Below are 27,587 nucleotides of genomic sequence, written 5' to 3'. Positions count from 1 at the left end.
AATAATATTTATATATCTATACTAAAATAATCAGGAACGCTGAGATTTTAAAGAAAATGTATTTATTAATACACAGAAAGCACAAGGTTTTATATTAATGGTTAATGAACCCTCACCTGAGCTACAACTGCGCATTCTCGCGGCTCTTAGACTTTTTGGCTCGTTTTCTGCGCTACAACTGATCACTCTCGCCGCTACTAGACTCTTTGGCTCGTTTTCTGAGCTACAACTGATCACTCTCGCCGCTACTAGACTCTTTGGCTCGTTTTCTGCGCTACAACTGATCACTCTCGCCGCTACTAGACTCTTTGGCTCGTTTTCTGCGCTACAACTGATCACTCTCGCCGCTACTAGACTCTTTGGCTTGTTTTCTGTGCTACAACTGCGCATTCTCGCCGCTTTTAGACTCTTTGCTTCCTTTTTCTGGCCACAACTGCGCATTCTCGCCGCATATAGACTGTTTGCTTCCTTTTTCTGGCCACAACTGCGCATTCTCGCCGCATATAGACTCTTTGGTCTGTTTTCTGACACCCAGCGCTCAAACTTTGAATCTCACATTATAAAAACCTGCGAGCCAACTTTTTAAATTTTACTTCTAAAATACCTCGCGTGCCGTAGTTTGGACACCCCTGAAATAGACTGTTGAGGGGTGCAACATAGCAAAGAGCATTGTGACGTTCCTTGTGCAGGGTGTATGATTGGGCCCACAGTGTTTCAGGTGTTTTTATTTGTTCTGTTCTTCCTGCAAACACTTCGTAAGGGAGTCATTATTGCCTTTTTTACCATTTTATCTGCATCCTTGCCTTGTTTTTATGTGTAAAATGCTCTAGGATCTCAGTGTAGTTTTCTGCATCAGTGCTGACACAAAGAAGTGTATTGACACAACTCCAATACCATGACAGACCACAGGGCTTTGGGATATTTGGGCATTAGGCTGATAACAATCTGGATGGTCCTTTTTAATATTTGGTCCACAGCCCATAGCATTCATTTCTTCTGAAAATGTTGTGGAATACTGATTTCTCTGACCATAGTAGACATTTCCACTGGGTAATGGTCCAGCCCAGATGCCTCCAAGCCCAGAGAAGTTGATGTTGCTTGTGGACATGGTTAACATTAGGCTACTGTTTTGCAGTTTAAAGTCTGTATTAAAGTTGTATTATAGAGCTTGTAGTTGATAAAGTAAAAGTTTTGTAAAGTAATCCCTTAACCATGTGGTTTGATCAGCTATTGTTGAAAGATGGTCCCGGTTCTTTGAATGGTTTAAAGACATTATGGGCTGTAGAGAGAAAGAAATATGCAAAACTCATCCAATCTTTCGTAGAGGAACATTGTTTTTAAACTTTAAAATGTGCTGATGTTCAGCTCTAATGTCGGCTCGGCTGCTGTAAATTGTGGTAATGCGTCTGTAAGCGTTTTGCTGGAGAGGTGTGATTTTAAGTGTCTCGGTTGGAGACTCTGGCTCGGGCGCAGTAATATGTATGTAAATGTGTTGTAGTGTGTGACGGCGCCGCACATTAAAATGTAAATGTTGTGTATTGTTTTGGGGGTTTTGTTGGTATTTGTTTAGGGTTATTGTTCATAACCGTCACACAGGCTGAATTATGGAAATGAGATCTGATGTAAATCAAACCGTCTGATTTACAGAAGCGGAAAAACAGCAGAAGTTTGGGTGGTGCTGCAAATATTCCAGCAAAAATGTGGAGTTTTATAAAGTCTTCCATCAACTCGCACACACACAAACACACACACAGTCCAGCCATGCAGAGAGAGAGAGAGGGAGAGAGGGATGGCTCTGTTCCAGGGATCATTTATCTGTTTTGACTCTAAGTTTGTTTCTCAGCATGAGGTTTGAGTCACTCCAGAAATGTAATTCAGTTAAGAAATCTAACTCTGACGCTGTTTCTGATATAGAGAAAGGATTTACTCCAGAAATCTGACTCTGATTCTGGACCTAATTTTAACTCTGACCATAAAATTACTCACCTCAAAAATCTGAATCTGGACCTAATTTTAACTCTGATCTTAGACAATTACTCACTTCAGATATCTTACTCTGGTTCTGGACCTAATTTTAATTTGAATAATTAATTTGATTTTTAATTTACTTTGATTTTGATCCTAGAAAATCACTCACCCCAAAAATCTGATTCTGTAACTATTTTTTTTTTTATCTCTGACTCTAATCTTAGAAAATGACTCACTACAGAAAGCTTACTCTGATTCTTCACTTTATTTTATCTCTGACTCAAATTTTAATAAATCCTCCAGAACTTTGACACTGGATCTAATTTTGATTCTGACTCTGATCCTATAAAACCACTCACTCCTGAAATCTGACTCTGATTCTGCACCTAATTTTAATTCTGATTCTGATCCTAGAAAATCACTCACTCCAGAAATCTGACTCTAATGCAACTAATTTTAACTTTTACTTTGGTCTTAGAAAATCACTCACTCCAAAAATCTGTTTCTGGACCTAATTAAACTCTGACTAATCTTAAAAAATAATTCACTCCAGAAATATGACTCTAATTCTGGACCTAATTGTAACTCTGACTGTGATCCTTGAAAATTATTCACTCCAGAAATCTGATTTTGGATTTTTTTTTTTAACTCTCACTCTGATCCCAGAAAATGACTCACTCAAAAAATCTGAATCTGGGTCTAATTTTAACTCTGATCCTAGAAAGTCACTCATTCCAGAAATCTGACTCTGGCTCTGGACCTAATTTTACCTCTGACTCTGGTCTTAGAAAATCACTCACTCCAAAAATCTGAATCTAATTCTGGACCTTATTTTAACTCTGACTTCTATCCTAGAAAATCACTCACTCTGATTCTGTCACAAAAAAACTCTGACTCGCATCTTAGAAACGTACTGACTCCTAAAATCTAACTCTTATTCTTTACCTAATTTTAACTCTGACTCTGATCTTAGAAATGTACTGACTCCTAAAATCTGACTCTAATTCTTGCCCTAATTTTATCTATTTTATTGAAATCTAATTCTGACTCTGTTTATGTTTTTATAATTCAGTAAAATGTCTGTCTCTGTTCTATCTCTGATTTCCATTTAGGATAATTACTCACTCCATAAATCAGTCTAACTCTAATTCAGTTTATAAAGCTAATTTTGAAGGAATCTCTTTGTGAACCAGATAATGTTGTTTTTGATTCTGATTCCATTCTAGTGTAAGCCTGATTCTGGATTTAATTTCAACCCTGACTCTGACTCTAGAAAATCACTTACTCCAAAAATCTGACTCTGATTCTGCACCTAATTTTAACTCTGATTCTGGTCCTAATTTTGCACTCTAATTCTGGATATAATTTTAACCCTGACTCTGATTCTAGAAAATCACGCACTCCAGAAATCTGACTCTGATCCTACAAAATTATTCACTTCAGAAATCGAAATCTGACTCAGATTTTGGATCTAATTTTAACTCTGACTCTGATCTTAGAAACGTAATGACTCCTAAAATCTGACTCTTATTCTTGGCCTAATTTTAACTCTGATTCTTATCTTAGAAAATTACTTACTCCAAAAATCTGGACCTAATTTTAACTATTTTATTGAAATCTAATTCTGACTCTGTTCCTGTTTTTATATTTCAGTATAATGCCTGTTTCTGTTCTATCTCTAATAATTACTCACTCCATGAATTAGTCTAACTCTAATTCAGTTTATTAAGGTAATTTTAAAGGAATTTCATTGTGAACCAGAAACTCCCGTTAAATGTTAATGTGACAATGGTAATCTAATGTTGATTTTAAATTTGATTTTGATTCTGATTCAATTCTAATGTAAGCCTGGATACACATTCAAATAGGAATTAGAATCCAAATATTTGATTCACTTAACATTGTCATAAATCTGACTGTAATTTTGCCTTAAATTTTCATGTCAGTAATCATGTATTATCTTCCTGCTTTTGTCACAGTTGAGAGCAATTAGTCTGAGGTGGAAATATTAGTGGCTAAAGCTATGCAGTGTACCAGTGAAATAACACACACACACACACACACACACACACAAACTGCATCAACAGATGGGCTCCAGTCTTTAACTGTCCGCCAGCAATGTGAGCGATTGTTTCTGATAATGTGGCCACAAGTGTATTTAAAATATCTGTGTCTGAATTTATAAGGAGAAGGAATCTTCCAGACTCCGCCCCTTCTCCAGGTCTGCTTCAGTGATGATCTGGCAAGCTCTCCAGCATGCTGTCTGGCTGGCAGTGAGTGTGTGTGTTGTGGGACTGCTGGGGGTGTGCCATGTGCTTTAGCCTTTGGGGGGGATATCAGTTCTGTAATAATCAGTAGGGGGCGCATCTGCTGCCTCCACATTAATCAGAGGAGCGGTGTGACGGAGAAAACCTCACACTCAGCTCTGCTCACTGAGAGACCCCCGGAGTTCAGATCAGATCCCCTCACACTCTTCTACTCTCAGATCTTCATCTTGGATGGAGCTGCACTGCTGTAGTCTAAATTAACTGGCCTAAACTTTTGCAGTGTGAATGGGTGGAGCTTAACTGAAGTGCGCTGAATGATTGAGGCTAAACTGCTGTAGGATGAATGGGTGAGGCTAATACACTGTAGGATGAATAGGTGAAGCTAATACACTGTAGGATGAATGGGTGGGGTTAAACTGCTGTAGGCTGAATGGTTGGATCTAAACTGCTTTAGGCTGAATAGGTGGAGCTAAACTGCTGTGGGCTAAATAGGTGGAGTTAAACTATTTTAATCTGAATCAGTGGGGCTAATCTGCTGTAGGCTGAATTGAATAGGTGGGCTAAAACAACATCAATTATTGAATGAAACCAATGGGTGGGGCTAAACTTTTAATTTAAATAGGATACTGCTCTAATAGGCAGGACTATGCTGATCTAAGAAAAATAAACAGGGGTAAATAGTTGTAGACCAAATGAAATGGGGCTAAATATCTGTTGGGTGGACATACTGGGTGGAGCTAATCTTCTATAGATTAAATGGGTGGAGGTAAAATGCTGTGAGTTGAATGGGTGGGGCTAAACTCTTGTACACTAGATAGGTGGACCTTAACTACTGTAGGATAATTGGGTGGGACTAAACTGCTGTAGACAGAATGGGTGGGACTAAACTACTGTGGACAAAATGGGTGGGACTAAACTGCTGTAGACAGAATGGGTGGGGCTGAACTGCTGTAGACAGAATGGGTGGGGCTGAACTGCTGTAGACAGAATGGGTGGGACTAAACTGCTGTAGACAAAATTGGGGGGATGTTAAACTGCTGTAGACAGAATGGGCGGGGCTAAACTGCTGTAGGTTGAATTTGGTGATTTGGTTCTAAGTGTAGAATGATGAGGCTGTGGAGCATCACTGTCTATCAGTCTGTCAGACGAGGGCACTGCTCTGCTCTCTGAAGTTCCATAAAGGGAATGAGGTGACCCTTCCCTCGGGGAGGTGGAGAGTATTATGCTGATCGCTCCGCCAGCAGGTGGTCCTGTAATTTTAGAGACATTTCAGTCAACAGACTCATTACTCGGAGCTGATTATACTTGCCCTTCAGGAGCCTTGCCTTTTAGCTGCTCCTCACACCGCAGCAGCAGGACGCCCATAAAATTTCATGATAGAATTTTAATATGCTCATCCCTGATAAATGAATCCCCTTCACTGCAACTTCTACTTAGTTCATATACGGAAGCCTGTATACCTGCTAACAAAAATATGACTAATATTATCATTACTGTTACAATATTTTAAGTTTATCAATCATAATTAATCACTGAGAAACTGTGATGTCAACATTAGTTCACACTTTTAAAGATTTCACGACTGAAGTGTTTACTTGACCTTTTAACTGATTATTTCACAATAGAATTTAAATAATATAATATTAGTAATATTGTAATATTACTAATATACGACATATGTAAAATAAAAATATGTAAAGCATGTTAACAGATTTAAGCAGTACAAAAGTAACATAATTGTTAGGGGGAAAATATATATCTGTGCAAACGTAGCCTTAAAAAATATATATTTTTTTATAGTTTATAACTATAAAACTATAGTTTATAGTTTTACATCTCCATGAACATAACTTAACAAGGTCTAATCAATAAATACACACCAAAAACACAACTGTCTATCTGTAGAACAGCGTAACATTCTGGAAATGCAGACTTTTCTCCTACCAAAAATAAAATACACTATATTTTTAATCATTACATTATGTATAGAGAACCAATTAAAGTCTTATTAAAGATTAAAATCATGATGTTATCAAATTACACCCCTCAAGTCTTGAAAAACACTTTTCATAGTATTAATCATGTTTAATTTCAAATAATATTACTGTAGAAATATGCAGTAACGTTATGACAACATTAGAAAAAAATGCTTATTTGGTTGTAATAAGACCTAATTTAAAATGTAAAATAAGAAAATCAAAGGATTACCAAATGACACCACTGAAGTCTTGAAGAACACTTATAATAGTATTTATTATGTATGAGTCAAGTAATAATACTGTAAGAATGATAATTAATGGGATTTGAAATGTGAACAATTGCCTGTTTTATTGTATATAGATTTAGAAGATTTTAGATTTTGGGACAACATAAAGGGTCATCAAATTACACCCCTAAAAACATAAATATCTGATTTTATTGTATTCACTGCACATGTTTCAAGTAATATTACTGTAGCAATTTGAAGTAAACACTTAAAATTTCTTAGTTTCCCCAAAAATCGACAGTTCAACCTTAAAATCCATTGCGCCTTATGTATGAATTTTGCCAGTGAGGTATTAAGGAGCAATAAAGCCACTCTGCTGAAGTACAGTGTTATAAGGTTAAGTTTTCATTGAAGTTTCTCCAGCACTAATAATGCTGGGGTAGCAGCATTAGCATTAGCCGCTAACCGCAGTGCTAGCTTTTTCACTGTTCAGAGGTGAGTATTTTGGACTGTAGTCTACATGTTTGCCGTGTTAAAATAAGCTACGTGGAACAAACCGCTAGCTGGTAGCACCCTGGGTTACCGGAACACTCAGGAGTCTATTGAATAGCGTTTACGTCCCACTAGAGCAGCGGTTAGCGGCTAATGCTAATGCTGTTGCCCCTAGCCTTGTAGTCCGAAAAATATGGTACATTAACATAGCGATATCCCAGTGGAGCTCTAGCTTCTTTACTGTAGAGTGTTTTAGGTGTTTACTCACTTTGGCCAGTGAGCTTGGAGGAAAGCACAGCCACCCAGCTCTGAAACATCAGCCAACAGAAGCCTGTGCTGACCTACATCACAATGGAAGTGATGCTTTTGGAGAGCACCGTCTACCCCCTTAGACAAAGCAAGGCCAAATGTACTTTCTAGGAGTTTATTGGATCACCCAGAGCCCAATTTAGCTTTTTTTTTGTTTGCTTTGGTACAGAACTTTATTTCAGGTAGTATAGACGATATAAAACGAAATCAAAGTAAAAAAAAAATTATTTTATTATACCTCAAATTAATATGTTAAATGAGCAAACAATTTTTTAATTCAAAGTATTAATTTATATTGAGTTAAATAAACCAATTTTATTCGCCAGTTTCCACGTAAAGACATAAAAAGATTTAGTTTTATGTTGAATAGACAAGCCAGTGTTTACAGTTTCTCCAGGTGTTCTCCAGACATATTGAGAGACTCTGTGTATCATCCCGAGCTCTGCTGCTTTGTGCTGAAATCAAAGATCTTCCAGGACTGCTGGCTGTAGATATGCTCACACACAAAGACCCACGTATAAAGAGCATTCTTCCTGCCGGAGTGAGCTCTGTGCACGATGTGGCTTTGCGGGATCAATCAGATGAATGCATTGTTGCTGGAGAGCTTTCTCAAAGGCTTTCTTCAGATTGAGAAGGACACCAGCAACAGGTATGTGGCTGATTTCTCTCACTATAAATGCCTCCACGGTTCACATAAAGGTGAAGGAGCACCTCTCTGAATCGATCACACGAGCACTTTGGAGAAGGACGAGAAAACCACAAATGCTCAGACTGATGAAAACAACAGTTTAAGAGCTCCTTCGGAATGCTGTCTCTGAAAACCGCTTTAAAAACAGATCAGAGAAACTTGTTGATTTGTTCTAGGTCTCTATATATATATATATTAGTAGGGTTTTCCTGCACTGAATGTAGATGTGACACCATCATCTCCACTCCATCTCCAGTGCGCTGTCTCCTGTGGGTTGTAATGCCTTCTATGTCGTATTCCCAGTACAAAAGTGACACTGCTGACTAGTGCTCAACCTCATGAACGAGATAAAATACCAGTCACACCTTAAATTTATAGATTTTACTTTTTTTTTTTTTTTTACAGTATATGTTTTATATGTTTTGACATTTTTTTCTGAAAGTAGGACCTCTTGTTTAGATGACAGCTTTCTTTTTATTTATTTTTATTTTTTCTCAATCAGCTTTATGAGATAGAGTCACCTGGAATGGCTTTCAGTTAACAGCTGTGCTGAACTTATCAAGAGCTAATTACCATATTTTATGGACTATAAGGAGCACTATCAATGAACGTTTATTTTCTGGTCTATTCTCACACATAAGGCTCATCAGATTACAAGATGCACTTTAAGCGACAATAGTAAGGAAACAAGGGTGTCGCCATGTTTTCCTTCTAATTCAGCAGGTAAACAAAACTGTAATTCTAAAAACCAAAAAAAAATGTTTCAAAGTCTTTCAAAGTCAAACGAGTGCTGCATGTTTATTTACACAGACTTCTCTTCTGAAAACTGTTTATTTTTGTGAGTACAGCACTCCTGTTTATTTACAGTAAGCTTAGACTTCCAGTATTTTAGTGCAGTTAGCAGCACTTAGCGCTAGTAAATGCCGCCTAGCTAGCGGTTTGTCACCTGTAGCTTGTTTAAACACGGTAAACACGCAGACTACAATTCGTTATACTCACCTCTGAACAGTGAAAGAGCTAGAGCTTAGCGTAGTTAGCAACTAATGCTAATACTGCTCCAGCCTCGGTGCTAAAACTCCTGCCTGTATAACGCTGTACTTCAGCAGAGTGGCTTTACCACTGGACCATTTATCACTGGATTATAAGACACACTGACGATTTTTAGAAAATATACGTTTTTTTTTTTACTTTTAAGAGTGGCTTACAGTGTGAAACATACGGTATTTGATTTTCTTGCTCTGTTTAATGAGAGTATCAGTTGTAAAGTTGTGAAGAGGTAGAGTTGCTATACAGTGAATAGCTTTATTTGAATAAGGTTTTAATCCATATTATAACAAGAACTACTCAAGTAAGTAAAAAAAATACTTTAAGAAATGAAGGTCAGTTAATCTAAAAAAAAAAAAAATCAAGAACTTTGAAAGTATCCTCAAGTGCAGTCACAAAGACCATCAAAAATAATTAGATGATGAAACTGGCTCTCATCAGGACCACCCTAGAGAGGGAAGACCAAGAATTACCTCTGTTGCACAGGATAAGTTTATCAGAGTTACCAGCCTCAGTAACCGCAAGTTAACAGCACCCCTGATAAGATCCTACGGAGCCCCTTTTTTACGTAAAAAGTGGTGAGCACCACATAATAAACAGTGAGCACCAGATAATGGTAGCTAGCAAGCTATAGTGGGGAATGTTTTAGCTAATATTAGCTAGGTTAGCAATCTGTGAAGTCAGGTACAAACAAGTGAATATACTGAGTGGTGAGCTCCACATACTATCTGGTGCTCACCACTTACTATCTGGTGCTCACCACTTAGTATGTCGCGTTCGCTACTTTTTACATAAAAAAAACATAAAAAAAAAATACACCACGTCCCTTTAGGGGCTCCGTAAGATTCCATTTAAAAGCTTCACAGAGTATTTTGGTTTGTTTAACACTTTTAATTTTACTATGTGATTTCTAAAAATTAAAAACATTAAATGAGAAGATATGTCCAAACTATTTACTGATACTCAAACACCTCACAACTTCAATACAGGTGTGATTTTGGATTGAAAAGGTCACCAACAACCAGCAAGTAAGTGGCTAATTTCTCTCACAACAAATGCCTTCACAGTTACATAAAGCTTTTATCAGGAACAGAGTGTCTCTCTGAATCAATGATCACATGATCACTTTGGAGAAGGACGCCAAACCTGCAAAAACTCCCCCTGATGAAACAACAGTATAAGACCTCATTCGAACACAGCAGTCTTTGTAGGCAAAGCTTTAAAAAGAGACCAGAGAGAGACGGCTCGATCTAAGCCGAACTGAAAGTCTGCTTTAATGAAAGCTGCCTTAATTACTCCTCTTTGGCCACTTTATCAGAAACCCCACTCTTGTGGCTTGTTCTTTCTTGTGTACAGTTGGAGACTGTCGGCCATCTGTTCGTACACAGTTGGCGCTGGCACTTATTAGGCCCTTCATTAATGGACAGTTTCTGACACTGTTGGACTGAAAGGGGGGGAGCAGGTTGGGCAACCGCCACGCAGTACCTTATAATCGGAAAAGTGTCTCCTTTGGTACCCTCCTTTGAGTGGCCAAAAGGCCGAAGTGCTTTGGATTTTTGGAAGCCCTTCTGGTGGGGAAAAAGTGAATGAGTCCCCATTTGCTAGGCAGCCACTATTTGCAATAAATAACAATAAAGTGCCCTCTAGATTATGGAATTGTGATGATAAATCTTGCCCTTTTGGTCTTCCAATAGAAAAGATGGCTTTTCTATTCCACCCTGTCTAGATAATGTCTAAAAGGATGCACTTTCCAGTAGAGAAAATAGGATGATGTCCTGAATAGGGTTGTCCTAATGCCCTAAATATAATGTGGTGCCCAATAGATGCCCTCACAATGGGAAAAAAGAAATAAATAAATTGTAGACAAGGATTGCAAAAAGAAAAAAAAATACTTGTTCCTATTTGTTCCATCTATTTTTATGTTTTTAATTTTAGCCACATCTGCCTTTAGAAGGTTCAGGCCCCTGGTCATGCAGTAGGGGCTCTTTTTGTTTTTTAACCCTTGCCACTAGTTTCTGTCCACAGATTTATTCTGGCTATTTTGAATTCTGATCCACTTTTAATAAAGAGACATTAAGCTCTTACATTTTCTGGTAAAAATACTGAAAAACAGGGTTCTGTAGGATAGATCATTCACAGTAAGTTATACTACTTGTAGCATAGTATAGTATAATTAATTCTGATAGTCAAATAAATGGTTGCAAAAATGCATGCATCCAAGTGCAAGTGTCAGATTTCAGCGCTATACAGAAGAAGCAGGTCAGTTTCCTCTGCTGAGAAGCATTAAATACATCCAGATAGCTGCGCCCCGGAAATAGCAATGTGCCAAAGTCAGAGCACACCTGGCTCTTAAAGGTAACAGCAAGTGAAACCCATAATTTATTAAGAGAATTGGTACATGCCTTTTGCGTTTTTTGAGACGCACAAGGCATACTTTTCCCATCGTTATGATAGCAAAAGAATGGTTCACAATACCTACAACCAGAAGCCAGACTTTCATTGGAAGCTATAGGAAATGTTTATAGGCTGTTGTATTTCCAAATAGAGGATCTACTACCAAATATTGATGTAATTTTCTTTTTCTGTTGGGGTGCCCAAATTTATGCACCTGCCTAATTTTGTTTAAAGAATTATTGCACACTTTCTGTCAATCCTATAAACTTAATTTCTCTTCTCAAATATCACTGTGTTCATCTGCTATATGATATATTTAATTGAAATTGATGATTCCTAAACGTTTGAGGATGCCCCAATTTTTTTTTTATACCACTGTATATCCCTTTTCTCAAACTCAATGCAATAGAGTAACTGCCGTTTCTGAACAACACTGTTGGCCTATCAGTCCTTCTTCACCCTCTTTCAGCTGTAGGTTGCACTGTGGCCCTCTTAAAAAACGTGTAATGGATCTGTAAGTGGAGTGAGCAGGCAGTTCTTAACAGTTCAAGATGTTCGATGCAATGCTACTTACTCTCTCAACTGAACTGGTTCACTGAGTCAGTTGCACTTGCTCTCTTAGAAAATAACCAGAAGCTCTAAAGAACTGATCCCATGACTTTTACTGAATCTGCCAGGGCAAATTGTCTGAATCTTGCCATGGCTGGTAAAAACAGGTATAGAGACACTAAACACAGGTTTTTTTTTTTTAAGTTAAAACAGACACATGCTGTTCAGGCTCATGAATGATCTTAAACCTGTTTTTTTCTTTCTCTGTGATCAGTTCTATGATGTATTCCTAGTACGCATGTGTTAAATATAGGCACAACTTAAGAAATAGAACGTCCCAATCATTGGGCACCCACTGTCAGGCCTTGCTCCAACTCCAATAATTCACATCGCCTTGCCATGAGCACTCTGGCCACACTCACAAGATAACACCTCACACTTAGGTGTTCTAACTTGCCAAGTGAGGTAAGGCTTTGGAAGAAATATCTTCCACATACTTGTACCATGTACCATACAGTGTATTTATAACCATAAAATTTTTGTTTCAGAGCTTAAAGTAGAAGTTTGAAGATTCAGATGACCTGACAAAAGATTTTGTTTCCATCTTAACCATTTGAATAAAAGGGTTTAGCATTATTTAAACCGGTAGAGAAGCAGAAAATCGCTCAGCATCGCTTAATCAAGTGGAGAAACAGTTTACCATCCTTTAAACCAGTAGATAAAAAGATTTTACCAGTAGATAAACAGATTTAGTATACTGTCCTTTAAACCAGTAGAGAAACAGTCTACCATTCTTTAAGCCAGTAGAAAACAGATCGTCTTCCATCTGTTAAACCAGTAGAGAAACGGAGTTTACCATATTTTGAACCAGTAGAGAAATGAGTGTGCCATCCTTTGAACCAGTAGAGAAACAGATAGAGTCTACCATCCTTTGATCCAGTAGAGAAACAGATAGAGTCTACCATACTTGGAACCAGTAGAGAAATGAGTGTACCATCCTTTGAACCAGTAGAGAAATGAGTGTACCATCCTTTGAACCAGTAGAGAAATGAGTGTACCATCCTTTGAACCAGTAGAGAAACACATAGAGTCTACCACCCTTTAAACCAGAAGAGAAACAGATAGTTTGACACCCAATAAACCAGAAGAGAAACAGATAGTTAACCACCCTTTAAACCAGTAGAGAAACAGAGTTTCCCATCATTTAAACCAGTAGAGAAACAGAGTCTACCGTCCTTTAAACCATTAGAGAAACAGATTTTACCATCCTTTAAACCAGTAGAGAAACAGAGAGTCTACCGTCCTTTAAACCAGTAGAGAAACAGATTTTATCATCCTTTAAAGCAGTAGAGAAACAGATAGAATCTACCGTCTTTTAAACCAGTAGAGAAACAGATTTTACCATCCTTTAAACCAGTAGAGAAAAAGAATTTATCATCCTTTAAACTAGTACAGAAACAGAGAGAGTCTACTGTCCTGAAGACCAGTAAAGAAATGAGAGTCTACCATCATTTAAAACAGTAAAGAAAGAGATGGTAATCCATCCTTTAAACCCAGTAAAGAAAACAAATAGAATATATCCTTTAATCATTGTTATCCACTTGTGTAGAACCATCCCTCCACTTGGTGGCGCTCTGTCTCTCTTTGCCGATCTCTCTCCTCTAACCTCTAACATTCAAATGCATTCTTTTAAAGCGTGAATGACCTTTAAAGGGCTTTTTCTCGGCTGGTCCAGGTTCTCCGTAGCGGCTCCTGGCTCTGGGCCCAGCCGTGGGATTCAGAAGCTGCATTTGTAGAGCAGAAGAAAGGAGGTCTAATCTTTAATCTTTCAGTTTTAAGCTCCTGTGTGTAGATCCCCCTGCTCTGCTCTATCAGCTATTGTTTCCATTACTGTGGCAATGAAGTTACAATGCTTTGATTAATGGCTGAGTTGAACCAAAAACAAAAAAAGCTTTATCAAACAAAATGGAAGAAACTTCCACTGGGTACAGGTTTATTTAAAAGCGGCCAATTTCTGTTAACAGTATAAGAAACAGAAGAACACGCTCTGCTGCAGTGTGCTGGTGTCTGTAGATCAATAATGAGAACATAATACACATTGTACAACACAATGCTTACAGTAGAACATATTACTGCATAGTACCCAAACAATATAAACACTGTGGGACATCATTTACTCTGTGGAACACAATTCGCACTATAGAACAAAATACACACAATATAAGACACTATAAGGTGCCTGAAGCACCTCCTTCTTTCAATCTGACGTTTTATCAATACCCTGGACTTCACTTAGGTATTATGGCGAGTTTTTGAAACCTTCCTTTGCCCCATCTCCTCCCATTAACTTTGTTATTTCTCCCTCCTGACTCTACTTATTCTACTCTACAACAAGTAGAGAAGTTTTCCAAACTCCAGCCCAAAGTTAACCCTTTGAACCCTAGGCTGTTTTTGTCAGTTCTTTGGTCTTTCAGGTCTTATAACACAGTATTTATATCAGACAGTCACATGCCCTGAGCTCTTTTACTCCAGAAGCCATACAGCTGTTCAAAAATCTAATCATTTATAAAATGTAAAAGGAAGCAGAATTGTTATATTTCCCTGGAACTGGCCATGTTATAGTCAAGATTTTACCAAGCACTTACTTTTTTTAAAACTTATTTTTGAATGTATAGACTTAAAATATATTCACACCTCAAACTAGAGTGAATATGAGTTTAAAGCATAAGAATATTGATGATTTGAGTTCATTACATGGCTTATTAATTATTACTTTGACAAAATACATGGAGAGCATCAGGCAGACGTATTTCTCTTGATAATCACACCTCTAGGATACATGTAGATTACTAAAAACCACCTGACACTCAGAGCAGCCTATGCCTTTCAATATTTTAATCAGGACAAACAAAGAAACCAACTATGTACAAAACATGTAAACCTTTTAGTCTAAATAAATACAAATTTGGTTTAGTGCAAAAGTAAAATAAAAACTATATGAAGTAGTGCGCAGCATACCAAGCCTTAGTTTGAGTTTCACACTTTTTCTGTGGACACTTTTGAGTCATTTACTGATATTATTTGGTTTGAAACATCATATAAATATGCTTGAAGCACTAAAGGTGAATAATATTGGTTGGGGAAGGAGATCTCACTTTTTTAGGTGTATTTCTCAATAGGTTTCTTGTAAACGCTTTACTGCACTGGGATGTCATTGCTATTTTTAGAAAGAGTAAGTTCCGGCCTTTCTAAGCATATATGGATTATGTTTATGTGTGAAGGGATTCCTGAGTAATTAAGATAAGAGGACACAAGGTGCGATTTTGGACGAATTTTTTTTTGCTAAGGGTTAAATTGATTTCTCTGATGGCATGTTTCGAACTAGCAAAACTTACACTATAGGACATTACAGTATATAAAGTTTAAAAAATATATGCATCTCACTACAGGGCTTCCAAATGGCATTCGTCAGCAGAATAATGCTTGTCTACTCACTGTAGTTGCATCATATCCTGAGATACTAAGATACACCTTGCGGTGCAACCTGTACACATCTTCAGTGATGTAACCGGGGTCACAAGGTGCATCGGGTCTTACATCAGACACCCTCACCCGGGGTCATCAGGCTTGTCGACTACGCCACATATCCCCCTTCCTCAAGCAGAGCCAACGGCATGCTTTTTCCACAGCCTCCATGATGTTTCTTTTTCATGGCTCTTCTTCTGTGCAGTCCACAGATCCCCAGAAGTCCCAGGAACTGATGTAAAAAGACTGGCCTGCAAAGACCCTGCAGCCCACTTCGATTGGTTTTCAGCAAACTTGGCCTTCTTACTTTTATTGGTTCTTCCAGCTGATCCTCCCAGGAGATAGTTAGCTCTAGAAGCACCGCTTGATATGTCTGGCCAAAGTTGTTGGCCAATCACTGTTGTTGCAGTGGTGTCCAGAAACATCAACTGTCTTCCAAGGTCAATCAGTAGTTGCCAGTCCTTTTCTGTTGCAACCAGCCCCCCCGGCTTCTTCTTTAGAGGCTTGAACGAAGGTGATGGTTCACTTTTGAAGGGGTGTTGGTGCTTGCTGTTGTTGATGCCCGTGCAGATTTATTGACAATCGATCATGGTCATGGTACCAGTTGGGAAGCCATCTTTGGCAATCTACAAGTGTGCAAGGTCTTCAGGCCCAGTTGCAACATCAAGGCTCATCTGGGTAAATTCGAACTGGAGCGTTTACTTCAGTTTTGAGAGCAAACCAAGTGAAAGTCTTGAGTGTCTCCAGCACAAAGCATCATCTTTATCCTCTTAACCGACAAGTGTAGATGATACAACTACCCTTTTCTCTGCAGTAAAATAACTTATTTGCATTCTGATACATTTGAGGGCGTTAAAATCTCCTACAGGATCATCCAATCATCCTACTCCACTTTAATTTTTTCAAATTTTTCCCATTTTCTCCCCAATTTACACAGCCAATTACCCAACCCACTCATTAGGACTCCCCCATTATCAGTAATGCCCCAACACACCAGGAGGGCAAAGGCTAACACATGCTTCCTCCGATACATGTGAAGTCAGCCACTGCTTGTTTTCGAGTTGCTGCTGATCCAGCATTGCCGAGTAGCATCACAGCGCACTTGGAGGAAAGCGCAGCAGCTCGATTCTGAAACATCAGCTCACAGATGCCCTGTGCTGCAGACATCACCATAGGAGTGATGTGGGGAGAGAGCGCCATCTACCCACCCGGAGGGAGCAGGGCCAATTGTGCTCCCTCTGAGCGCCGGCAGCTTGATGGCAAAGCTGCATGAGCGGGGGATCGATCCTGCGCTTTAGACCGCTGGACCACTCGGCGCCCCCTCCACTTGAAAACTAGACACCCATAAATAAACGAAAGGTTTGGAGGACATCATTGTAAAATTCAATACAGTTTAGGAAAGCTATAATTGTATAAATTATATTATTTTTTTTATAGTTTGCAGATTTACTTCAGATTTTTTAATGTAATGCATAAATAGATATCCTAAAGATATTGGCGAGTAATCAGGTTGAAACTGGACTAAAATGCCTGCCTGTTAAGGGGTTAACACATACTGAGCAGCAGCTGTGAGTGAGCGAGTGCCTCAATCTGAGGCAGAGCGACCTGACGATCTCCCTCATTAAGCCCGACTGCTGTCTGGGTGTAATTAATGACTAATTATTAGCTTAATGAAGGGTCACAGACAACTTCTCTACAGCTTTTCAGTGGTCTGCTGTGGTCAGATAGACCTCATATATTACACTGATATGACAAATGTCATGGGTTGCTATTATTTCTCAATAGAATAGTTTATCCACCCATCCATCCATCGCCATCACTCTGCACAACATTACTGCTGCTTCTAAACTGATTGGTCAATCTACACACCCCGACCAATCATAGACATGAATTACATTCAACCCAAAAAGATGCAACAGTGTGTTTAATGGTACCAGTTTGCTGGAACCACCATGTCAGGTGTCAGGTTGCTTTTCGCAGGAGTTTTTCTGGCCACGTCACGCATCTTTGTGTACTTACCTCACACGTACAGCTTCTAAAAAAGAATCCGGCTCAGGTTTACTGAACGGTGGAGTGGCTGGTGGAGCAATGGAGACTTCAGAAGGGGAAACTCAGAGCTCAGTAGCTCATTCACTCATAGTAAAAACAAAGTCTGTAGTTGAAGTGAAGTTTCTGACTGAGCGCTCTCTCTCATTCTCTCTGACTGAACATAACCTGGAATCGGATTCATCATTTTGAATGGGAAACCTCTGGTCCATCAGACTGGAGGATGCGTGAAAAGTTGAGCCGAGGTCAACATTACGCAAATTGATCCGTCCAATGCGATGCGTCTATCCAATCAGAGAGCAGCTGTTTACTTTCTACCTGTCCTTAGTGCAGCGTATGAAACATTTTAGTTCCGCTTTCAAGCGTTCCAGAGATGCGTGGAAGAAAAGCTAATCATTGCAGTTTCAGGCTGCTGATTTACAGGGACACTGATCACAGTAATACAGCAAGTAGGAAGGTTGCAGAGATTGTTGGGGTCTCTGGTGGGTTTTGAAAATATTAATATATGATTTAATTGATTTAATGATTTAATATAGCCTATATGCTGTTTACTATACAGTGTTATTAAGTTCAATCAAACGTTTATATTTATAAATATACACATATTTATGAGTTTATAGGAAAAAAAGCAAGTAAAAAATGTATTCCCATTTATTAAATTATTTAATTGGACGACATAAGGAGCGCCCTTGTTACGCCTACATGCGACCTGTTGGAGGGGGGCTGTGCGTTCGAGTGCGTTGCTGCGAAGAAGCCGTGTAAATGCAGCATTTCTCCATATGTTAAGGTCGCTAATACGTGTGTTTTTCTTTTACCTCCAGTATAATGTTTTAGGGCACTGAGCTGCAGTGTAGGCTAACAGCTCAGGAATGGCAGCTCGAAGGAAAGCAGGGATGCCTCCACCCAACAATGTTTTTTTTGACTTACCAAAGTCATTCAGCCATATTGTGCTGGATTGTTTTTTTTTTCCTGTTCCTTTTTAATGTGACAGTAACAAACAATCCCTTGTGAGGAAGGTTTCATTCAACAATTTGGTGTCAGAGTGAACCACAGAGTGGTTCTAGTTCTGCAGGTCCCATGCAGCTCACGGTATTTTATTGAGATTTACTGTGAAACATGGTGGTGGCAGCATCATGCTGTGGGGATGCTTTTCTTCAGCAGGGACAGGGAAGATGATCAGAGTTGATAAGAAGATGGATGGAGCCAAATACAGGTAAATCCTGGAAGAAAACCTGTTGGAAATTGCAAAAGACTTGAGACTGGGAAGGAGATTCACCTTCCAGCAAGACAATGACCCTAAACATACAGCCAGAGCTACAGTAGAATGGTTTAGATCAAAGAATATTCATGTGCTAGAATGATGCAGTTAAAGCTTTAGCTGACCTAAATTCCACTGAGCTTCTGTGGCAAGACATGAAAGTTGCTGTTTACAGACGCTCTCCATCCAATTTGGCCAAAGTTGAGCTGTTTTCCAAAGAAGAAGAGACAAAAATCTCAGTTTTTAGACGTGAAATGTTGATAGAGACAAACCCTGTCACATGTTACACTTCGCAGTTTAAAATCTCAATAAAATACACATAAGTTTGTGGTTGCAAGGTCACAAGATGTGAAACAGTTCAAGGGGTACAAATACTTTTGCAAGCCACTGAATTTGGACGCATTGTGTATTTCTCTCTTATCTTCCGTGGTGTCTATGTTTGTGAGCTGGAGAAATAAAGCCGAGCAGAAGGTGAACTCATCCATCACTGGAGCAGAATTCGGTCTGCAGGAGGAACGTTACATACAGAACAGTGGAATGATATTCATAAATGATCGGACAGTCAAAGAGCAAGTGCACCTGTGATGTGATATAAGAAGTGTGTGTGTGTGTGTGGTGGGGTGTATGTGTGTGTGTGTGTGTATGTGGAAGGGGGGGGGGGGTGGTGGGGGGGTGGTTCACTCTGAGGAAGGGAAAATGATAAATGACAAAATGTTCCAGATCCAATCTCCATGTAAATCAGGTTCTGAGCTCAGGTGGAGCTGCGGTTTCTAATGCGGCTGCCAGAAGTGCTTGGACTTCATTCCAGCAGCTCCACACTGCTCTCCTGCACAGTCATCTGAGGACACAATGATAGAACCTTACTGTTCGCCTGCATAAACCCAAAAGAGCTTCTAGAAAACATCTAGAACTGCAGAGCTGTAGACCCCAAAAATCTGCAACTCTGGATGGGAACCATTCAGGTGCCTGCACTCCATCCCCCCAAGGATCAATACAAAGACCATATACACAGATAGATGTGTAAATGTGCACCATATACTACAACTAGTGGTGTCAATCGAATAACAAATAACAATATTCTGTGATTAACTGTAATTAATCACACTTGTTCTTCTTACTACACAAGTTTTTGTTGTGGATATATTTATATCGATTTTTTTTTACATTTTCTCCCCAATTTACACGGCCAGTGCCCCAACACCAGGAGGGTAAAGATTAGCGCATGCCTCCTCCGATACATGTAAAGTCAGAATCCGCTTCTTTTTACACTGCTGCAGATGCAGCATTGCTGAGTAGCATTACAGTGCACTCGGAGAAAAGCGCAGCGACACGGTTCTGATACATCAGCTCACAGATGTCTTGTGCTGATCGACATCACCCTTTGGAGTGATGAGGCGAAAGGGCACCATCTACCCACCCAGAGAGAGAACAAGGCCAATTTTGCTCTCTCAGGACTCCGGTAGCTGAGGGCAAGCTACATGAACAGGATTACATGGACAGGATCTGACAGCGTTTTTACATAGGATGTAGACTATCGATTAACTGAGCCAATCACAATGCTCATTTTCAGCATATGCCAGATACTGCCCAGCCAATCACAGCTTCTGGATAGAGCTCTGCATACAAAAAAAAAAAAAAAAAAAAAAACGAGAAATCAATAAACACAATTCCAAATTCTAGAGATCATAACTTTGACAAGAATATCAAGCTTCAAAGTTCAGCCTGATTATTTTAATAGTGAAATATGATTTCATTAAATGTGATAAAACTAATATTAATTAATAATAAATATAATAATGAATATTATATTTTGCATACATGTTGAGTAAAAATAAAATGATAATAATAATAATAATAATTATATATATATATATATATATATATATATATATATATATATATATATATATATATATATATAGGGGTTGGACAGTTCTGGTGGAAACAGAAGAGTTGAGGTGCACATTGAATTCTGCCGTGATTTGAGCAGCTGTAGTTTTATGTTTTTTGGATACAATCCGGGTTAGCACTCAAACATCCCTTTCAGACAGCTTCCTCTTACAGCGTCCACAGTTAATCCTGTTGGATGTGGTTGGTCCTTCTTGGTGGTGTGCTGACATTACACTGGATACCGTGGCTCTTGATACATCACAAAGACTTGCTGTCTTGGTCACAGATGCTCCAGCAAGACGTGCACCAACAGTTTGTCCTCTTTTGAACTCTGGTTTGTCACCCATAATGTTGTGTGCATTGCAATGTTTTGAGTAAAACTGTGCTCTTACCCTGCTAATTGAACCTTCACACTCTGCTCTTACTGGTGCAATTAATTTAATGAATTTAGCCATGAAACTTCCCACACTAAAATGGCCGGTGTTTTTTTAAGTTTCATTGTCCAACCCCTGTGTATATATATAGGGTATAACCAAGAAGGGGCCCATTGTCACGTCTGGTGCTGTTAGCTCCTCTGTCCCTTCCACACCCAGCTCTAACGGAGGTTCTCAGGTTAACAACTACACTACCCAGAATGCACCACCCGCTGACATCACGCACTCACCTGATCACGTGACACCTCACCTGCTTCCACCAGGAAGCCCCGAATACTGATTACTGGCACTATAAAGGTGCACGCCAAACAGACTTCATCGCCGCGTATTGTAGGTTATCCTCGTACAAAGCGTTACTTATCTCTTGTCTCAGTTACTTTGTGTATGACCTTGCTTTTGTTTACTCAACGCCGATTCTTGCCTCTGCCTTTGATATTGGATTGTTTGTGTATGACCTGGACTGTGCTTTCACCACCGCCTCTTGGATTATCTCTGATACTGGATTGCTTGTGTATGAACTCTGGACTGTCTCTCGTTTATGGTATGGTTTTGTCTTCATTGCTCTGTCTACTGGTGATCACCCTTGTTTTTGTATCGACCCTGATTTCATCTGTTTATTATCATAATAAACACATTTTGTTTTTATCAGTATCTGCGCTTGTCTGCTATTCTGTTCTGACCATGACAGAATACGCGGCCAAACTAAATCAGATAGCAGATACTGAGGCTATTAGATCTGGTTTAGCCAACCAGGGGAGGCTACTCGGTCAGCACCAGCAAACGCTCGCTGGTGTGACCCAAGCTGTTTCTGAGCTAGCCCGCCAGCAAACCACGCAGCAGCAACAACTAGCTGAGCTGCTAGCTCACCTCAGAGGCGTAACTGAGCCTAGCCCTAGCCCGTTAGCTGCCCCCAGTATGCCTAACGCTAACTCTTCTGTGTCTGGATTTTCTGTCTCTAAACCGGAGTTGTTTGATGGGGATCCGAAAAAATGCAGCGGTTTTCTTTTACAATGCTCCGTGTTTTTCAGTAATTCATCGCCTACAACCGATAAAGCTAAGATCGGTTTTATTATCTCACGGCTTTCTGGTAAGGCACTCGAGTGGGCTACAGCTATTTGGGAAGACCTTTCTGGGGCTAGTTACACTGACTTTTTGGCTACTTTCCGCTCAGTTTTTGATCATTCGCGTTATGGACAGTCTAATGGAGAACTTTTGCTGGCTCTCAAGCAAGGTCAGAAGCCGGTGGCTTCCTACGCTTTGGAGTTTCGCACTCTCGCAGCTGGTAGTGGGTGGAATAACGCTGCTTTAATCAACGTGTTTAGATGCGGACTTAACCCAGATGTACAGAGGGAATTAGCCTGCAGAGATGATTCACTGACCCTGGATCAGCTCATCTCACTGTCGATCCGGTTGGATCAACTTCTCTCGCGCCGACCCAAGACCAGTCCTCGCACTCAACACACTCCTGTGTCTCTGCCCCGCGCTCCCACTCCAGAGAAAGCTGCGCTGCCTGCCCCAGAGCCCATGGATATCCAGAAAACCCGGCTAACTCCAGAGGAGCGGCAGCGTCGAATCCGGCTTCGCCTATGCCTTTATTGTGGAGAGGCCGGGCATTTCAAGGCTGAGTGTGGTCTCCTGACCCGACCTGTGAAAGCTCCAGCCCTGGGACAGCGCGTGGAGTGCTCTCCACGCGCTAACGTGGTACGTAAGCACAACACAATACTTCGCTCTAAATGTTTTTCTTTGCTTGTAAATATTATGTTACCTACTGGTATGCTCTCTGTCCCAGCGCTTGTAGATTCCGGGTCGGAGGGGAACTTCATCAGCCAGGACCTAGTTAAGGAGCATGGAGTGCCCACCAGAGAACTTCTACGTCCATTAGCCATCCATGCTGTTGATGGAAAGACTGTCCGCTCCAAGCCGGTTACCCTGCAGACTCTGCCCATCACTCTACAAGCCAGCGCTCTCCATTTTGAGGAACTACCGCTTTTCGTGCTTCCCTGCACCGAGCATCCAGTTATCCTGGGCATGCCATGGCTGAAGACCCACGATCCCACTGTCTCCTGGCGCGATGGGGATATCACGGTTTGGTCTGCTCATTGTCATGAACATTGTCTAGCTTTGGATAGTTTAATCATTCAGTCTACTTCAGTAGAAAGTCCTGATGTTTCTGATCACGTTGTTGTACCCGCTGAGTATTCAGATTTTTTGGAAGTGTTTAGCAAAGATAACGCTACTAAATTGCCTCCGCATCGTCCCTATGACTGTGCTATTGACCTAGTGGAGGGTGCCACCTTACCCAAAGCTAGAGTCTACCCCCTTACGCTCGATGAGGAAAAGGCTATGCGTGATTATGTTAATGAAGCTTTGGCGCAAGGTTTCATTCGGCCGTCAAAGTCCCCCGTCGGTTCTGGATTCTTCTTTGTTAAGAAAAAGGACGGGGGACTGAGACCATGTATTGATTATAGAGGTTTGAACGCCATTACGAGAAAATTTGCTTACCCATTGCCCCTCATTCCATGTGCCCTTGAGCAACTGCGTACAGCTACCTATTTCACTAAACTCGATTTGCGCAGTGCTTACAATTTGATCCGCATTAGGGAGGGGGACGAGTGGAAAACCGCGTTTACCACTACTAATGGTCACTACGAGTACCTAGTCATGAGTTATGGTCTCGCTAATGCCCCCGCAGTATTTCAGTCGTTTATGAACGACGTATTTAGAGATATGATTGGCAAGTATGTGACACTTTTTATTGACGACATTTTGATCTATTCCTCAGACCTAGATTCCCACGTGCAGCACGTGCGCTCTGTTCTCCAGAGGCTTTTGGAGAACAACCTTTATGCGAAAGCCGAGAAGTGCGAGTTCCACCTTCAAAGAGTCGCATTTCTCGGCTATGTCATCAGCTCCCAGGGAGTTCTTATGGATGACTCTAAAGTAGATGCCGTAACTAGCTGGCCTGTTCCCCAGTCTATCAAAGATCTTCAGCGTTTCTTAGGATTCGCAAACTTTTACAGACGTTTCATACGTAATTTTAGTAGCATAGCTGCCCCCCTTACGGCGCTCACTAAAAATGCCACCAAAATTCTGAAGTGGTCCCCTGAAGCTGACCAAGCTTTTAAGAAATTAAAAGCCGCCTTTGTCTCTGCCCCCATCCTGACGCATCCTAATCCAGATTTACCTTTTGTTGTAGAGGTCGATGCTTCTAATACCGGCGTCGGAGCAGTTCTCTCCCAACGCAGCGGTTCACCGCCTAAGCTTCATCCCGTAGCCTTTTTCTCAAAGAAAATGTCGCCTGCGGAGCGTAATTATGGGATTGGGGATAGAGAGCTGCTGGCTGTCAAATTAGCTCTTGAGGAGTGGCGTCACTGGCTGGAAGGTGCTGCACATCCATTCACCGTTCTAACTGATCACAAGAACTTAGAGTATCTCCGTACAGCTAAACGTTTAAACCCCCGTCAAGCTCGTTGGTCATTGTTTTTCTCACGTTTCAACTTCTCAATCTCGTTTCGTCCAGGCAACCGTAATACTAAAGCTGATGCCTTATCCCGTGTTTTCAGTTCCCCAGATGACACATGCCACGTTTCTGAACCCGAACACATTCTGCCACCCACAGTTAAAGTAGCTGCCATTAGATGGGAACTAGATGATCTTATCCAGCGGAGTCTGGTTAACACACGACCTCCGGAGGGTTGCCCTCCTCACAAGACTTATGTACCTGAACAATTTCGTGATCAACTTATTGGCTGGGCACATGCTGCTCTTACTTCCGGTCATCCAGGCGTTACACGTACATTGCAACTCATCTCAGCTCGGTATTGGTGGGAAACCATGCGAGCTGATGTTCAAACGTTCGTAGTTTCATGTTCTGTCTGCGCACAATGCAAAACACCAAAAACCCTTCCAGCCGGTAAGTTATGTCCTCTGCCTGTGCCTGAACGTCCATGGTCACATATTGCTGTAGACTTTGTTACTGATTTGCCTGAATCTGAAGGTTACACAACTGTCCTTACTGTTGTAGACAGATTTTCTAGGGGAGTTAAGTTTATCCCTTTTCCTGCACTTCCTACTGCTCTTCAGACCGCCCAAGCTATATACACACACATTTTCAGACATTATGGGGTTCCGGAGGACATTTTGTCAGACAGAGGTCCTCAATTTACTTCTCGGGTATGGAAATCATTTTTTGAACATTTGGGTGTACACGTAAGTCTCACTTCTGGGTTTCACCCCACTAGTAATGGTCAGTGTGAGAGAGTCAACCAAGAGTTAGGAAAGTTTCTAAGGTTATATTGTTTCAAGCATGCGTCTGAGTGGTCACAATATCTTATTTGGGCTGAAATAGCCCAAAACTCCTTAACTAACTCCACGTCTGGTCTCACTCCCTTTCAGTGCATTCTGGGTTATCAGCCTCCGTTAGCTCCGTGGACAGCGTCGTCCACTGAGATTCCTGCTGTTGATGATTGGATGAAGCGGAGTGAGCAGGTGTGGGAGGAGACGCATCAGCAGATCTCGGAGGTCTTACGGAAATATAAGGAGCAGTCCGACAGACACCGTGGCACCACCCCCCAATACCAACCCGGAGACAGGGTGTGGTTGTCGACCCGGGACTTGAGGTTTGAGGGGGCCTGTAGGAAACTGCTGCCTAAGTATATTGGCCCATTTAAGGTGTTGTCTCAGGTTAACGAGGTGACTTATAAGATTGAGTTGCCAGCTCAGTACAGGGTGCATAACTCTTTCCATGTTTCTCTGCTCAAGCCTCTTGTCCCAGGTCCGCTTGCTGAGGGTGTTCCAGATGACGTGCCGCCCGCGGCAGTGGAGGGGGAGGATTCATCTACCTATGCGGTTCGAGAGGTGTTGGATTCACGCAGGCGTGGCGGTGTGCTCCAGTACCTCATAGACTGGGAGGGTTACGGCCCTGAGGAGCGTTGCTGGGTTGCCGCCGGTGACGTGCTGGATCCTGCTCTACTGGCCGAATTTCATGCCCGTCACCCTGGTAAGCCTGCTCCTAGACCCCGTGGGCGTCCCAAGCGCTCACTCTCTTCTTCGGCTCCGGTGCGTAGGGGTTCCCAGTCTCGCAACCCCCGCCTGCCCGTCACCTCTGAGGCTACGCCTGGTCCTCCCGCCGGTACTCCCTGCCCGTCGGGTGGACGTCGTCGTGGTCGTCCCCGTTCCGGCTCCGTTCCGACTCCCTTGGGGGGAGGTACTGTCACGTCTGGTGCTGTTAGCTCCTCTGTCCCTTCCACACCCAGCTCTAACGGAGGTTCTCAGGTTAACAACTACACTACCCAGAATGCACCACCCGCTGACATCACGCACTCACCTGATCACGTGACACCTCACCTGCTTCCACCAGGAAGCCCCGAATACTGATTACTGGCACTATAAAGGTGCACGCCAAACAGACTTCATCGCCGCGTATTGTAGGTTATCCTCGTACAAAGCGTTACTTATCTCTTGTCTCAGTTACTTTGTGTATGACCTTGCTTTTGTTTACTCAACGCCGATTCTTGCCTCTGCCTTTGATATTGGATTGTTTGTGTATGACCTGGACTGTGCTTTCACTACTGCCTCTTGGATTACCTCTGATACTGGATTGCTTGTGTATGAACTCTGGACTGTCTCTCGTTTATGGTATGGTTTTGTCTTCATTGCTCTGTCTACTGGTGATCACCCTTGTTTTTGTATCGACCCTGATTTCATCTGTTTATTATCATAATAAACACATTTTGTTTTTATCAGTATCTGCGCTTGTCTGCTATTCTGTTCTGACCATGACACCCATATTTAACCCTGGCTGTTCCCTACACTGACATATATAGGCATTCATGTATATATGGGTCCAATATGGAACTTGTGGATAATTTTTAATTTTTCCAGAATTCCAGTTGGGCATTGTATCTGAGAGAGGCAGGGGGGTCCAGTATGAATTAATTTAGCTTTAATGAATGCATTCAATTAGTTACGATGGCCCCAGAACTCCTGGATGGTCTAAAATTAGCAGCAGCTTAGAGACAAACCAGCAGAACAGATTGTTACCTCAGGAGAGACGCGTCCAAACAGTACCGGTTCCGTAGCCAAAGTGTTCATTTACTGCACCAGTGGAGCTTCAGTGGAGACGACTGGAGATATAGGCCTGGAAAACACACACATACACACACACACCTGCACTCATCCTTGTTTGATTCATGGAACTTGAGTGGAGCAGGGAGGGCAATTACATCCATCGATCTACTGGAAGTGTGTTTGTCTGTGTGTGTGTGTGTGTGTGTTCTGTCAGGTGAACACCTGCTCTCTCTGGAACGTTTCTTAAAGTCTTCAGCGTGATGTCTGTGTGTGGTTTAACCAAACCTACAGAAGAGCTTCTCCTGGATGGTGCTTGACTTCCCGCTGAGTTACAGCAGCAGACGTACCACAGGGAATTCTGTGAATGATGTCGGAGTTCATCTTCTACTTCCCTGCTGCACAGCAAGGATTCATATGAACTAAAAACTAAACCCTGTGAACTTTCTGT

The 27,587-nt window shown here is 41.1% G+C and overlaps 1 protein-coding gene across 9 annotated transcripts in view; it reads right to left on the bottom strand.

Annotated features, from left to right (window-relative positions):
• Nucleotides 1–27,587, bottom strand: part of rpl38 (ribosomal protein L38) — an 888,922-nt gene that overhangs the window by 255,495 nt on the left and 605,840 nt on the right. Inside the window, exon 1 of one of the 9 annotated variants that reach the window (XM_049464422.1) lies at nucleotides 15,603–15,606. The exons of the other annotated variants lie outside the window; for them this stretch is intronic. The gene's annotated coding sequence lies outside the window, so the exon portion shown is untranslated. Of the gene's footprint in view, nucleotides 1–15,602; nucleotides 15,607–27,587 lie in introns of those variants that run through there. 9 annotated transcript variants of the gene reach the window in all.

This window comes from Astyanax mexicanus, chromosome 15 (assembly GCF_023375975.1).
Source record: "Astyanax mexicanus isolate ESR-SI-001 chromosome 15, AstMex3_surface, whole genome shotgun sequence".
Lineage (NCBI taxonomy): Eukaryota > Metazoa > Chordata > Actinopteri > Characiformes > Acestrorhamphidae > Astyanax > Astyanax mexicanus.
The sequence above is the reverse complement of the archived record's forward strand: the minus strand, read 5'-3'. Positions and strand labels throughout refer to the sequence as shown.